Below are 13,522 nucleotides of genomic sequence, written 5' to 3' on the forward strand. Positions count from 1 at the left end.
AATAATGTGAATGCAGTGAAAAGGGATCAAAGATATGATTTTTTGCTTTACGTAATTTGTGAACAGACCCAAAGTCACACAGGCACTGGGCATCCACATTCCACGTGGACAACTTTGCGGAGGGGGATCTGTGTGATGTCCATGATTCATACAAAATTTTGAGAATTTATATGAGAAGTTGTGGGGGAGGGGAAGGGGGGGGTTACAAAATCCTTAAAAATCTGTCCACGTGGAACATGAATGGCCCCTTATATACACTACACACAGACACACACCACAGGCTCAGTATATTACGTTGATAATATCAAATCACGCGCGTCATGCATTGAACTGTTTGTAGCTCGATTTTGAAAAAATACCAGAATGACAAGATAACCTCAATGCTCACCTAATATTTTGAATGTATCTTAAAGCATTTTTTCTCAGCTTTCCAATGGTGATGTTAAATTCAAAATTGGTGGTTGCGAACTTGCTCAAAAACACGTTTTTCTGATAGAATCCAAGATGGCAGCCAATTTTTTTCTACTTCAAATGAAAGCTCTATCATTCCTCTTGAAAACAATGTGTTGGTTGCAGGGGGTTCAATGACAAATTTAAGAGAAATAAATGAATAAAAAGGTCAAGAGTTGTTCAAAAATCAATTTTTGTAAAAACCGTTTAACCGATTTGTGCCCGAGGGGTCCATCAATATGAACTAACCAAAGCGGTTTTCTCATTTTTTCGCTACTTTCAATCAATTAGACATAAAAATATCCTTTTTGAAAGACCTCATGTCACCAGTGGGACGGTTTCAGCGAGAATTGCTCTTTGTTAATTGTTGTAAATATAACTGATTTTTACACTGGATCTGATGTAGAAGACAAGGTATACTTTAAAGTTAAATCTTCGCGTTTACTATGAAGCTGGTGATTATTCGATATCTTTCATGCCTAGGATGTCTCTCATTGGCCTGTTCACAGTGGTTTGGTTCATTCTGGACATCATGATTTATAATTATTGTTACTATTAAGTAAATACTTTGTTTTTTTTTATAATCATCTATGTGGATTTGTTAGAATTTTGCTCAAATGATGTTATAATGATAAATTATTCTCTAGCGAGCTTTGTCGTGTTTTATTTTTTTCTAATATTTTCGTAAGTTTCGTTGATATGTAGCTATTTCATTTAGCCTTTTACTTGAAAGTTCTGTGTGTAAAGTTGTGTCACAGCCTCTAATAAATTGTAAGAACCACAAAATGTCAACACTGTTGTATATGAATATAAATTGTTCTTCTCTTCAATAAAATTTTTGTTACTCACTTATACTCCTTCATACTTAGTAACACTTTTGTTGCATAGCTGCTAGTGCTGCTAGTGTTGCCGTTGTCATTACTATATCAATTTCCTGTTTTTTCTATGGATTTCTGCAAATTTCTACGCTGTCGGGTGTTGTTGTCTTTATCTGTTGCTGCTGTTGCTGCTGCTGTTGTACATGCTGCCTCGGTTGGCTGATTTAATTCATGTAATCTAGCATATCTTAATTCATGGTTTGTGGTTGATTACATCCGATGATAATCTTCCGTGCTGGTGACGTACTTCGTAATATTTTAAGGTCGTTCATACTGTGACGGTGCTACTAATCTTCCGTGGTCCATGATTAATTTCACTATTCGTCAAACACTTTTCAGGGGTTCATAGGTTCATTTTATTTTGGCAAACACGATAACTTTCACAGTTCGTCAAACATTCTTCAGGGGTTCATAGGTTCATTTTATTTTGTTTCTTCCGACAAGCTTATTCGCCTGTTTCGCGCACTTTTATTGTTCTTAACCTTTTTTTTTCTTTATACTTTGCTAATGTTCGCCACCGATCTGGCGATTTTTAACGCTTGCGCTCGAGAGTGGCGCCGGTACAGCTGGTAAAGTTTTATTACCAGCTGCACTCCTACTATGCACAAGATCAACGTTATTTTTATTTCATGATCTGTGTGGTAATCACTATGGAGATACAAGGTGTTCTGTACATTTACGTGTGGATCTCCGTTGTTAGTATCTGCCTTTGAATGGGACTTGTCCATTTTTATAGTTTTGTTTAGATCTGATTATCAGCACATTACCATTGTTACTTTTGGCTCACAACTGCACAGCTTGATGGATTAAAAACGGGCACTTATCATTACGAAAAAAAAATATGGCTAAGTTTTTCGCTACCGCTAAATAGTGGGTTACACAGGTTATACAGTTAAGCGCTAAACGCTTAATTTACATTAGCGGAACTTTCGCTATGCTTATGCTGGCCCGGACACTTGTCACGGTCAGCCATGTAATAACTCAAAGGGGCGGTGATACCGATTCGAACATAAGTGTAACTCCTTTGACGTATCTTGCTAGAATGTTTTATTGAGAAATCTTCATAGTCTAACTACCTACATTCTACATTCGTGGGAGAAGCTTGGAGTTGCTCGCTAGTCAATAATGGTTCGATTCTGTAAAAGAGAAATCGACACTCAACAAATGGAACGAGAGAACTCGGCGTCAACACATGTTCGCGCTACGTTTAGTGAGAGTCCACGTAGGAACAGTAAAGGAAGAGTCAAATTACATCGGGTATGATTTTGGGTGACAATGACTTGGGTCATTGTCGAATGGAAATTGTGTTCGTTGCAGTTCATTGCGTTATGTGGAATTAAAGGTTTTATGGATAGCAATGAATTATCGATTTACATGACGTTGTAAATCTGAAGTAGAGGACATGTGGGAATGAGTTTTAAGAATCATGTGTGGTCTGCGTGTTTCATGTCTTTGACGCGCGAGTTTGGCTAAGGGTATTAATGTACTACATTGCCAAGCTAAAAACCATTTTCGGCAGTCCGGTCTCCACCTTCCACCGTCGGTACCAGTGCCTCCAGACGGCGAAAGAGGAAAATGAAGATTTTATAACCTACTCCTGTCGAGTCAATCGAGCTTGTGTAGATTTCAAGCTGCAGGAGCTAAAAGAGGAACAGTTCAAGGCTTTGATTTTTGTGTGCGGGTTGAGGTCACCTAAGGACGTGGACATTCGGATGCGGTTACTTTCAAAGATTAACGAAACCCAGGACATCACGCTGGAGAAGATTGTAGAGGAGTGCAAGAGCATGATCAATTTAAGAAGGACACTTCGCTGATCGGTCGTCAAGTTCCTCTCGCGACTGGTACAGCTGCTACACAGGCCGTTCGATCCAGTTCTCTCCACCGCAACCAACAGAAAAAGAAGTTCGGCGGCAACAAATCCGACATGCCGAAATCTCCGTGTTGGGCGTGCGGAGGTATGCACTACTCCAGCGAATGCAATTTCAAGATGCACAAGTGCCGTGACTGTGGCCGTACGGGCCATAAGGAGGGCTACTGTTCGTGTTTCACATCCAAGTCGAATCCGAAGCCATCGAAGATGAAGCAGAAAAACAAAAACTACCACGCAACAAGTATTGTGACCATCAACAATGTTACGCGCAGCCGGCGCTATGTGGAGACAGCGATCAATGGAGTTCCAGTCGAAATGCAGCTGGACTCGGGCTCGGACATCACGATCATATCCAAGCAAAACTGGATTAACGTCGGGGAACCAAGAACATCTCCACCGGACTGTAAAGTTCAAACAGCGTCTGGAGGTAAGTTGAACATCGAGGCCATGTTCCGGGCCACGTACGCCACGGCAAAACTCACTAGGAAGGTAACTGTTACGTCTGTTGTGCTGACCTTTCTCTGAATGTTCTAGGCTCAGATCTCATGGACGAATTCGGGCTCTGGGATGTTCCGTTTTCGTCGTTCTGCAAGTTGGTCGGTAGTAGACAGCCGGATCAGCAGGTAGTCGACTTGAAGGCCAATTTTCCCGATGTGTTCACCAATCGCATGGGGCGCTGCATGAAAAATTCAAGTCCATCTCAACCTCAAGCCTGACGCGCAGCCAGCGTTCAGGACGAAGCGGCCAGTTTCCTACAACATGGAGGCCGTAGTCGAGGACGAACTGAAGCGACTTGTAAATTTGGGCATCATCACTCCAGTCACTTATGCCGATTGGGCGACTCCCATCGTGGTGGTTCGCAAGCCGGATCGTTCTGTGCGGATTTGTGCGGACTTCTCCACCGGGTTGAACAGTACACTCGGAGCGAACAACTACCCGCTTCCACTCCCGGAGGATATATTCAACCGCATGGCGAATTGCAAGATGTTTAGTCACATTGACCTCTCGGATGCCTATCTGCAAGTAGAGCTCGACGAGGAAAGCAGAAAATTCGTCACCATCAACACTCACAAAGGGCTGTATCGATTTAACCGGCTCTCCCCCGGTGTCAAGTGCGCACCCGGCGCCTTTCAGCAGATCATGGACTCCATGCTCAGTGGCCTCCCATGCACATCTCCGTACCTCGACGACATTCTTGTGGGTGGCCGCACTGTCGAGGAGCACAACCAGAACCTGAACTGTGTCCTTCAGCGTCTTCAAGAGTATGGGTTTACGGTCATATTCGCAAAATGTCGATTTTTCATGCGACAAGTTAAGTACCTGGGTCAGCTTCTTGATATGGAAGGCATTCGTCCGGACCCGGACAAGGTAAAGGCAATTGTAAACATGCCGCCTCCTCACAATGTTCCCACACTTCGGTCGTACTTAGGTGCGATTAATTACTATGGGAAATACATTCGGGAAATGCGCACCCTTCGCCAACCATTGGACGAGCTACTCAAGGAGAGTGCTCTTTGTTAATTGTTGTAAATATAACTGATTTTTACACTGGATCTGATGTAGAAGACAAGGTATACTTCAAAGTTAAATCTTCGCGTTTACTATGAAGCTGGTGATTATTCGATATCTTTCATGCCTAGGATGTCTCTCATTGGCCTGTTCACAGTGGTTTGGTTCATTCTGGACATCATGATTTATAATTATTGTTACTATTAAGTAAATACTTTGTTTTTTTTTTATAATCATCTATGTGGATTTGTTAGAATTTTGCTCAAATGATGTTATGATGATAAATTATTCTCTAGCGAGCTTTGTCGTGTTTTATTTTTTTCGAATATTTTCGTAAGTTTCGTTGATATGTAGCTATTTCATTTAGCCTTTTACTTGAAAGTTCTGTGTGTAAAGTTGTGTCACAGCCTCTAATAAATTGTAAGAACCACAAAATGTCAACACTGTTGTATATGAATATAAATTGTTCTTCTCTTCAATAAAATTTTTGTTACTCACTTATACTCCTTCATACTTAGTAACACTTTTGTTGCATAGCTGCTAGTGCTGCTAGTGTTGCCGTTGTCATTACTATATCAATTTCCTGTTTTTTCTATGGATTTCTGCAAATTTCTACGCTGTCGGGTGTTGTTGTCTTTATCTGTTGCTGCTGTTGCTGCTGCTGTTGTACATGCTGCCTCGGTTGGCTGATTTAATTCATGTAATCTAGCATATCTTAATTCATGGTTTGTGGTTGATTACATCCGATGATAATCTTCCGTGCTGGTGACGTACTTCGTAATATTTTAAGGTCGTTCATACTGTGACGGTGCTACTAATCTTCCGTGGTCCATGATTAATTTCACTATTCGTCAAACACTTTTCAGGGGTTCATAGGTTCATTTTATTTTGGCAAACACGATAACTTTCACAGTTCGTCAAACATTCTTCAGGGGTTCATAGGTTCATTTTATTTTGTTTCTTCCGACAAGCTTATTCGCCTGTTTCGCGCACTTTTATTGTTCTTAACCTTTTTTTTTCTTTATACTTTGCTAATGTTCGCCACCGATCTGGCGATTTTTAACGCTTGCGCTCGAGAGTGGCGCCGGTACAGCTGGTAAAGTTTTATTACCAGCTGCACTCCTACTATGCACAAGATCAACGTTATTTTTATTTCATGATCTGTGTGGTAATCACTATGGAGATACAAGGTGTTCTGTACATTTACGTGTGGATCTCCGTTGTTAGTATCTGCCTTTGAATGGGACTTGTCCATTTTTATAGTTTTGTTTAGATCTGATTATCAGCACATTACCATTGTTACTTTTGGCTCACAACTGCACAGCTTGATGGATTAAAAACGGGCACTTATCATTACGAAAAAAAAATATGGCTAAGTTTTTCGCTACCGCTAAATAGTGGGTTACACAGGTTATACAGTTAAGCGCTAAACGCTTAATTTACATTAGCGGAACTTTCGCTATGCTTATGCTGGCCCGGACACTTGTCACGGTCAGCCATGTAATAACTCAAAGGGGCGGTGATACCGATTCGAACATAAGTGTAACTCCTTTGACGTATCTTGCTAGAATGTTTTATTGAGAAATCTTCATAGTCTAACTACCTACATTCTACATTCGTGGGAGAAGCTTGGAGTTGCTCGCTAGTCAATAATGGTTCGATTCTGTAAAAGAGAAATCGACACTCAACAAATGGAACGAGAGAACTCGGCGTCAACACATGTTCGCGCTACGTTTAGTGAGAGTCCACGTAGGAACAGTAAAGGAAGAGTCAAATTACATCGGGTATGATTTTGGGTGACAATGACTTGGGTCATTGTCGAATGGAAATTGTGTTCGTTGCAGTTCATTGCGTTATGTGGAATTAAAGGTTTTATGGATAGCAATGAATTATCGATTTACATGACGTTGTAAATCTGAAGTAGAGGACATGTGGGAATGAGTTTTAAGAATCATGTGTGGTCTGCGTGTTTCATGTCTTTGACGCGCGAGTTTGGCTAAGGGTATTAATGTACTACATTGCCAAGCTAAAAACCATTTTCGGCAGTCCGGTCTCCACCTTCCACCGTCGGTACCAGTGCCTCCAGACGGCGAAAGAGGAAAATGAAGATTTTATAACCTACTCCTGTCGAGTCAATCGAGCTTGTGTAGATTTCAAGCTGCAGGAGCTAAAAGAGGAACAGTTCAAGGCTTTGATTTTTGTGTGCGGGTTGAGGTCACCTAAGGACGTGGACATTCGGATGCGGTTACTTTCAAAGATTAACGAAACCCAGGACATCACGCTGGAGAAGATTGTAGAGGAGTGCAAGAGCATGATCAATTTAAGAAGGACACTTCGCTGATCGGTCGTCAAGTTCCTCTCGCGACTGGTACAGCTGCTACACAGGCCGTTCGATCCAGTTCTCTCCACCGCAACCAACAGAAAAAGAAGTTCGGCGGCAACAAATCCGACATGCCGAAATCTCCGTGTTGGGCGTGCGGAGGTATGCACTACTCCAGCGAATGCAATTTCAAGATGCACAAGTGCCGTGACTGTGGCCGTACGGGCCATAAGGAGGGCTACTGTTCGTGTTTCACATCCAAGTCGAATCCGAAGCCATCGAAGATGAAGCAGAAAAACAAAAACTACCACGCAACAAGTATTGTGACCATCAACAATGTTACGCGCAGCCGGCGCTATGTGGAGACAGCGATCAATGGAGTTCCAGTCGAAATGCAGCTGGACTCGGGCTCGGACATCACGATCATATCCAAGCAAAACTGGATTAACGTCGGGGAACCAAGAACATCTCCACCGGACTGTAAAGTTCAAACAGCGTCTGGAGGTAAGTTGAACATCGAGGCCATGTTCCGGGCCACGTACGCCACGGCAAAACTCACTAGGAAGGTAACTGTTACGTCTGTTGTGCTGACCTTTCTCTGAATGTTCTAGGCTCAGATCTCATGGACGAATTCGGGCTCTGGGATGTTCCGTTTTCGTCGTTCTGCAAGTTGGTCGGTAGTAGACAGCCGGATCAGCAGGTAGTCGACTTGAAGGCCAATTTTCCCGATGTGTTCACCAATCGCATGGGGCGCTGCATGAAAAATTCAAGTCCATCTCAACCTCAAGCCTGACGCGCAGCCAGCGTTCAGGACGAAGCGGCCAGTTTCCTACAACATGGAGGCCGTAGTCGAGGACGAACTGAAGCGACTTGTAAATTTGGGCATCATCACTCCAGTCACTTATGCCGATTGGGCGACTCCCATCGTGGTGGTTCGCAAGCCGGATCGTTCTGTGCGGATTTGTGCGGACTTCTCCACCGGGTTGAACAGTACACTCGGAGCGAACAACTACCCGCTTCCACTCCCGGAGGATATATTCAACCGCATGGCGAATTGCAAGATGTTTAGTCACATTGACCTCTCGGATGCCTATCTGCAAGTAGAGCTCGACGAGGAAAGCAGAAAATTCGTCACCATCAACACTCACAAAGGGCTGTATCGATTTAACCGGCTCTCCCCCGGTGTCAAGTGCGCACCCGGCGCCTTTCAGCAGATCATGGACTCCATGCTCAGTGGCCTCCCATGCACATCTCCGTACCTCGACGACATTCTTGTGGGTGGCCGCACTGTCGAGGAGCACAACCAGAACCTGAACTGTGTCCTTCAGCGTCTTCAAGAGTATGGGTTTACGGTCATATTCGCAAAATGTCGATTTTTCATGCGACAAGTTAAGTACCTGGGTCAGCTTCTTGATATGGAAGGCATTCGTCCGGACCCGGACAAGGTAAAGGCAATTGTAAACATGCCGCCTCCTCACAATGTTCCCACACTTCGGTCGTACTTAGGTGCGATTAATTACTATGGGAAATACATTCGGGAAATGCGCACCCTTCGCCAACCATTGGACGAGCTACTCAAGGAGAGTGCTCTTTGTTAATTGTTGTAAATATAACTGATTTTTACACTGGATCTGATGTAGAAGACAAGGTATACTTCAAAGTTAAATCTTCGCGTTTACTATGAAGCTGGTGATTATTCGATATCTTTCATGCCTAGGATGTCTCTCATTGGCCTGTTCACAGTGGTTTGGTTCATTCTGGACATCATGATTTATAATTATTGTTACTATTAAGTAAATACTTTGTTTTTTTTTTATAATCATCTATGTGGATTTGTTAGAATTTTGCTCAAATGATGTTATGATGATAAATTATTCTCTAGCGAGCTTTGTCGTGTTTTATTTTTTTCGAATATTTTCGTAAGTTTCGTTGATATGTAGCTATTTCATTTAGCCTTTTACTTGAAAGTTCTGTGTGTAAAGTTGTGTCACAGCCTCTAATAAATTGTAAGAACCACAAAATGTCAACACTGTTGTATATGAATATAAATTGTTCTTCTCTTCAATAAAATTTTTGTTACTCACTTATACTCCTTCATACTTAGTAACACTTTTGTTGCATAGCTGCTAGTGCTGCTAGTGTTGCCGTTGTCATTACTATATCAATTTGCTGTTTTTTCTATGGATTTCTGCAAATTTCTACGCTGTCGGGTGTTGTTGTCTTTATCTGTTGCTGCTGTTGCTGCTGCTGTTGTACATGCTGCCTCGGTTGGCTGATTTAATTCATGTAATCTAGCATATCTTAATTCATGGTTTGTGGTTGATTACATCCGATGATAATCTTCCGTGCTGGTGACGTACTTCGTAATATTTCAAGGTCGTTCATACTGTGACGCTGTTACTAATCTTCCGTGGTCCATGATTAATTCCACTATTCGTCAAACACTTTGCAGGGGTTCATAGGTTCATTTTATTTTGGCAAACACGATAACTTTCACAGTTCGTCAAACATTCTTCAGGGGTCATAGGTTCATTTTATTTTGTTTCTTCCGACAAGCTTATTCGCCTGTTTCGCGCACTTTTATTGTTCTTAACCTTTTTTTTGCTTTATACTTTGCTAATGTTCGCCACCGATCTGGCGATTTTTAACGCTTGCGCTCGAGAGTGGCGCCGGTACAGCTGGTAAAGTTTTATTACCAGCTGCACTCCTACTATGCACAAGATCAACGTTATTTTTATTTCATGATCTGTGTGGTAATCACTATGGAGATCCAAGGTGTTCTGTACATTTACGTGTGGATCTCCGTTGTTAGTATCTGCCTTTGAATGGGACTTGTCCATTTTTATAGTTTTGTTTAGATCTGATTATCAGCACATTACCATTGTTACTTTTGGCTCACAACTGCACAGCTTGATGGATTAAAAACGGGCACTTATCATTACGAAAAAAAAATATGGCTAAGTTTTTCGCTACCGCTAAATAGTGGGTTACACAGGTTATACAGTTAAGCGCTAAACGCTTAATTTACATTAGCGGAACTTTCGCTATGCTTATGCTGGCCCGGACACTTGTCACGGTCAGCCATGTAATAACTCAAAGGGGCGGTGATACCGATTCGAACATAAGTGTAACTCCTTTGACGTATCTTGCTAGAATGTTTTATTGAGAAATCTTCATAGTCTAACTACCTACATTCTACATTCGTGGGAGAAGCTTGGAGTTGCTCGCTAGTCAATAATGGTTCGATTCTGTAAAAGAGAAATCGACACTCAACAAATGGAACGAGAGAACTCGGCGTCAACACATGTTCGCGCTACGTTTAGTGAGAGTCCACGTAGGAACAGTAAAGGAAGAGTCAAATTACATCGGGTATGATTTTGGGTGACAATGACTTGGGTCATTGTCGAATGGAAATTGTGTTCGTTGCAGTTCATTGCGTTATGTGGAATTAAAGGTTTTATGGATAGCAATGAATTATCGATTTACATGACGTTGTAAATCTGAAGTAGAGGACATGTGGGAATGAGTTTTAAGAATCATGTGTGGTCTGCGTGTTTCATGTCTTTGACGCGCGAGTTTGGCTAAGGGTATTAATGTACTACATTGCCAAGCTAAAAACCATTTTCGGCAGTCCGGTCTCCACCTTCCACCGTCGGTACCAGTGCCTCCAGACGGCGAAAGAGGAAAATGAAGATTTTATAACCTACTCCTGTCGAGTCAATCGAGCTTGTGTAGATTTCAAGCTGCAGGAGCTAAAAGAGGAACAGTTCAAGGCTTTGATTTTTGTGTGCGGGTTGAGGTCACCTAAGGACGTGGACATTCGGATGCGGTTACTTTCAAAGATTAACGAAACCCAGGACATCACGCTGGAGAAGATTGTAGAGGAGTGCAAGAGCATGATCAATTTAAGAAGGACACTTCGCTGATCGGTCGTCAAGTTCCTCTCGCGACTGGTACAGCTGCTACACAGGCCGTTCGTTCCAGTTCTCTCCACCGCAACCAACAGAAAAAGAAGTTCGGCGGCAACAAATCCGACATGCCGAAATCTCCGTGTTGGGCGTGCGGAGGTATGCACTACTCCAGCGAATGCAATTTCAAGATGCACAAGTGCCGTGACTGTGGCCGTACGGGCCATAAGGAGGGCTACTGTTCGTGTTTCACATCCAAGTCGAATCCGAAGCCATCGAAGGTGAAGCAGAAAAACAAAAACTACCACGCAACAAGTATTGTGACCATCAACAATGTTACGCGCAGCCGGCGCTATGTGGAGACAGCGATCAATGGAGTTCCAGTCGAAATGCAGCTGGACTCGGGCTCGGACATCACGATCATATCCAAGCAAAACTGGATTAACGTCGGGGAACCAAGAACATCTCCACCGGACTGTAAAGTTCAAACAGCGTCTGGAGGTAAGTTGAACATCGAGGCCATGTTCCGGGCCACGTACGCCACGGCAAAACTCACTAGGAAGGTAACTGTTACGTCTGTTGTGCTGACCTTTCTCTGAATGTTCTAGGCTCAGATCTCATGGACGAATTCGGGCTCTGGGATGTTCCGTTTTCGTCGTTCTGCAAGTTGGTCGGTAGTAGACAGCCGGATCAGCAGGTAGTCGACTTGAAGGCCAATTTTCCCGATGTGTTCACCAATCGCATGGGGCGCTGCATGAAAAATTCAAGTCCATCTCAACCTCAAGCCTGACGCGCAGCCAGCGTTCAGGACGAAGCGGCCAGTTTCCTACAACATGGAGGCCGTAGTCGAGGACGAACTGAAGCGACTTGTAAATTTGGGCATCATCACTCCAGTCACTTATGCCGATTGGGCGACTCCCATCGTGGTGGTTCGCAAGCCGGATCGTTCTGTGCGGATTTGTGCGGACTTCTCCACCGGGTTGAACAGTACACTCGGAGCGAACAACTACCCGCTTCCACTCCCGGAGGATATATTCAACCGCATGGCGAATTGCAAGATGTTTAGTCACATTGACCTCTCGGATGCCTATCTGCAAGTAGAGCTCGACGAGGAAAGCAGAAAATTCGTCACCATCAACACTCACAAAGGGCTGTATCGATTTAACCGGCTCTCCCCCGGTGTCAAGTGCGCACCCGGCGCCTTTCAGCAGATCATGGACTCCATGCTCAGTGGCCTCCCATGCACATCTCCGTACCTCGACGACATTCTTGTGGGTGGCCGCACTGTCGAGGAGCACAATCAGAACCTGAACTGTGTCCTTCAGCGTCTTCAAGAGTATGGGTTTACGGTCATATTCGCAAAATGTCGATTTTTCATGCGACAAGTTAAGTACCTGGGTCAGCTTCTTGATATGGAAGGCATTCGTCCGGACCCGGACAAGGTAAAGGCAATTGTAAACATGCCGCCTCCTCACAATGTTCCCACACTTCGGTCGTACTTAGGTGCGATTAATTACTATGGGAAATACATTCGGGAAATGCGCACCCTTCGCCAACCATTGGACGAGCTACTCAAGGAGAGTACCAGCTTCCAGTGGACCGACACCCAACAGCGCTCCTTTACCGCTTTAAGGAAATCCTCCAATCGCCGCTCATGCTGACGCACTATAACCCTCGACTTCAAATAATTGTGTCCGCAGACGCGTCGAACGTGGGCATTGGTGCTCGCATCGCGCATCGATTCCCTGATGGATCAGAGAAAGCCATCTACCACGCATCCCGAAACCAAACTCCAGCCGAATCCAGGTATAGCCAGATAGAAAAGGAAGCCTTGGGTCTGGTGTACGGCGTTACAAAATTTCACCGGATGATCTACGGGAGGCAGTTTGTTCTTCAGACTGACCACAAACCACTCTTAGCAATTTTCGGGTCGAAGCGTGGAATTCCTCTGTACACTGCCAACCGCCTTCAAAGGTGGGCACTAACCATGCTCCTGTATGACTTCAGCATCGAATATATATCCACGGATCATTTCGGGCACGCGGATATCCTATCCCGCCTGATCAACTCACATATCAAGCCGGACGAGGAATACATTATTGCATCGCTAGAAGTCGAAGAAATCCTCTGCAATATAGTCTGCCATTCCATTGAGTATCTTCCCATCACGTATAAGACGATTGCGGAAGAGACAAACCAGGACCGGACATTGCAGAAGGTCATCGAGTTCGTGCAGAAGGGTTGGTCAGGTGATGCCAAGTCTCTCACCGAAACAGCAGATGTTAAGCAGTTCTTCGCACGTCGTGATTCGCTGTATGTTGCTCACAGAGTTTTGATGTACAGTGATCGGATCGTCGTCACGGAAAAACTGCAGCAAAAAGTACTCCAACAATTGCACAGGGGCCATCCTGGAACCGGCCGTATGCGCTCACTGGCGCGAAATTTCGTCTATTGGCCCAACATTGACGAGCAAATCACCGTGCTAGTACGTGCCTGCCAGGAGTGTGCCTCAGTTGCAAAAACGGACACCAAGACGAAGCTCGAATCGTGGCCGATCCCCGAGAAACCTTGGCAAAGGTACACGCTG

At 44.0% G+C, this 13,522-nt stretch overlaps 1 protein-coding gene across 3 annotated transcripts in view; it reads left to right on the forward strand.

Annotated features, from left to right (window-relative positions):
• Nucleotides 1-13,522, forward strand: part of LOC129725653 (1-phosphatidylinositol 4,5-bisphosphate phosphodiesterase gamma-1) — a 603,559-nt gene that overhangs the window by 296,029 nt on the left and 294,008 nt on the right. The window lies entirely within an intron of this gene.

The sequence above is a fragment of the Wyeomyia smithii genome, chromosome 2 (assembly GCF_029784165.1).
Source record: "Wyeomyia smithii strain HCP4-BCI-WySm-NY-G18 chromosome 2, ASM2978416v1, whole genome shotgun sequence".
Taxonomy (NCBI): domain Eukaryota; kingdom Metazoa; phylum Arthropoda; class Insecta; order Diptera; family Culicidae; genus Wyeomyia; species Wyeomyia smithii.